Here is a 3,024-nt window from a genome sequence, read left to right as displayed (position 1 = left end):
AGATATGGTAGGATTCTACTTATGATCCTGATTGATTCACAAGTTAAGGTTGGGTTATTAGCCTAGGGTTGCTTACCAGTTACCTCCCCATGATTTCATGTGGTGAATAGTACCTACTGATCCTATTAGGGTTTAACTTATCCTCACATGCCTCAGGAACATGATCATGGTTAGACATGATCAACTTGTTCTTGATATCATTACCTCAAGTTCTTAGGGTTTATGATCATCACTCAATTTTATAATGATCAAGGTTTGGCTTCCTAAGGTATCTCTCATTAAATGGGTTTCTCACTTCCATGATCTAGCATTGTCTTGATGAACTAAGGTATAGCACTTCTATTTTATTTGCTAGAATGGGCTATTATGGTGGCCTATATAGTTTATATCCCAGGAGAATGTCTAAGATATTACTTAGAGTTCTTCCAAGGTATGATGATATAATCCTCTGGATATATGGATAGTTCTCTCCCTCCAATTTTTCAAGTGTTGCCTCAATTAACTTGAGTGTGGCACCAAAGCTTGAGCTCTCTTTCATAGGAATAGTTATTCTAGGTTTTATGGTGTACTCACAGGATCTCTTTAGGTATCTAGGCTAAAACTCCACTTGGCTATCTTGGTTGAGTTAATCTCCTCCTTACCTTATCATTTCATGGATATGGTATTATTCCATGTGATATTAGGTTATCTCACCACTCCAAGGGAAATGGTTTACAACCTAATACTTTAATTCAAAGGTTGTCCTTTGTTCATTAATAGGTAAAGCTAGGTTTAGAATAAATGGTCTCTCTCATTTGGGAAGAATTGTATTACTATCCTATGGTTAGGCTCCATAGGGATTGATATGATCACCATTATATATATGTCTCACATAATTGGTTTCTTTCTCTAAGGAATGCCTAGTGATACTCTAGGGTTCCTCTTGAAAATAATGTTGTGATCATATGTATATTTATATCCAAGATTTGCCTCAGGGTTTGTCATTGCTTCCCTAAATAAAATAGGACTCTCACCTCTTTAGGTTTGATGCATAATAATTTGGAATAGAGAAGAATTATATCTTCCTAAGGTTGATCTCCTTATCATGATTCCAAGAATGAAGTACAATGAATACCATGAGGTTCATGGTAGGATCATGGATTTGTTTAAGACATAGAGAAGATAAGTGAAGAATAGTTTCTCCATTTATTGTTACTTGATTTCCAATTAAATGCATGTTCATATGTTACGGCAAGGAATATCATGTTGTGATCTTTAATAAGATCAAGTAGTTGATCCTTGATTAATAAGTTCTTGTGTTGATTTTAATTCCATTTGATATAACCCCTTATATCAATTTATCTCTACCCAAAACAAAGTTTTAGCAAAGTCACATTGAGGTTTATAGCGCTTGACTTGATGAGCTACTTCAATTCCACCAAGGTCAAGTGAAACTTCAGCTATCGTGGATTGTTTTACTTTAAAGCGCGAAAATTCCCCAGATTTTCTATGCATGAATGCAATGCACACATCTGTTTCCTCTATTTTTGTAACCCCAATACCTGGGATATTACAGTCTCTACCCCTTGATACGTCTCCAACGTATCGATAATTTCTTATGTTCCATGCTACTTTATTGATGATATCTACATGTTTTATACACATTACATGTCGTATTTGTGCATTTTCTGGAACTAACCTATTAACAAGATGCCGAAGTGCCAGTTCCTGTTTTCTGCTGTTTTTGGTTTCAGAAATCCTAGTAACGAAATATTCTCGGAATTGGACGAAATCAACGCCCATGTTCCTATTTTGCCCGGAAGCATCCAGAACACCCGAGAGCCACCAGAGGAGGGCCCTGGTGGGCCCAGATGACAGGGTGGCGCGGCCAGGGCTGGGCCCGCGCCACCCTATGGTGTGGCCGCCCCTTCGACCCTCCTGCGCCGCCTCTTCGCCTATATAAAGCCCCTGCATCGAAAACCCTTACGGAGAAAGCCACGATACGAGAAAAGTTCCAGAGCCGCCGCCATCGCGAAGCCAAGATCTGGGGGACAGGAGTCTCGCTCCGGCACCCTGCCGGAGCGGGGAAGTGCCCCGGAAGGCTTCTCCATCGACACCGCTGCCATCTCCACCGCCATCTTCATCACCGCTGTCTGCTCCCATGAGGAGGGAGTAGTTCTCCATCGAGGCTCGGGGCTGTACCGGTAGCTATGTGGTTCATCTCTCTCCTATGTAGTTCAATACAATAATCTCATGAGCTGCCTTACATGATTGAGATTCATATGATGATGCTTGTAATCTAGATGTCATTATGCTAGTCAAGTGGGTTTTACTTATGTGATCTCCAGGAGACTCCTTGTCCCACGTGTGTAAAGGTGACGAGTGTGTGCACCGTGTGGGTCTCTTAGGCTATATTTCACGAAGTACTTATTCACCGTTGAAGAGCGTAGTGAAGTGCTTATTTATATCTCTTTATGATTGCAATGTGCATCGTATCACAATTTATCTATGTGCTACTCTAGTGATGTGTTATTAAAGTAGTTTTATTCCTCCCGCATGTGTGCAAAGGTGACAAGTGCGTGCACCGTGTTAGTACTTGGTTTATGCTATGATCATGATCTCTTGTAGATTGCGAAGTTAACTATTGCTATGATAATATTGATGTGATCTATTCCTCCTACATATGCATGAAGGTGACAATGTGCATGCTATGCTAGTACTTGGTTTAGTCTTTTGATCTATCTTACACTAAAGGTTACTAAAATATGAGCATTATTGTGGAGCTTGTTAACTCCGGCATTGAGGGTTCGTGTAATCCTACGCAATGTGTTCATCATCCAACAAAAGTGTAGAGTATGCATTTATCTATTCTCGTTATGTGATCAATGTTGAGAGTGTCCACTAGTGAAAGTGTAATCCCTAGGCCTTGTTCCTAAATACTGCTGAGTTACTACTGCTTGTTTACTTGTTTCATCTGCGTTACTACTCGCTGCAATACTACCACCATCAACTACACGCCCGACAAGCTATTTTACGGCACCATTG

This window comes from Lolium rigidum, chromosome 1 (assembly GCF_022539505.1).
Source record: "Lolium rigidum isolate FL_2022 chromosome 1, APGP_CSIRO_Lrig_0.1, whole genome shotgun sequence".
Classification (NCBI taxonomy): domain Eukaryota; kingdom Viridiplantae; phylum Streptophyta; class Magnoliopsida; order Poales; family Poaceae; genus Lolium; species Lolium rigidum.
Note: the sequence above shows the minus strand (reverse complement) of the source record.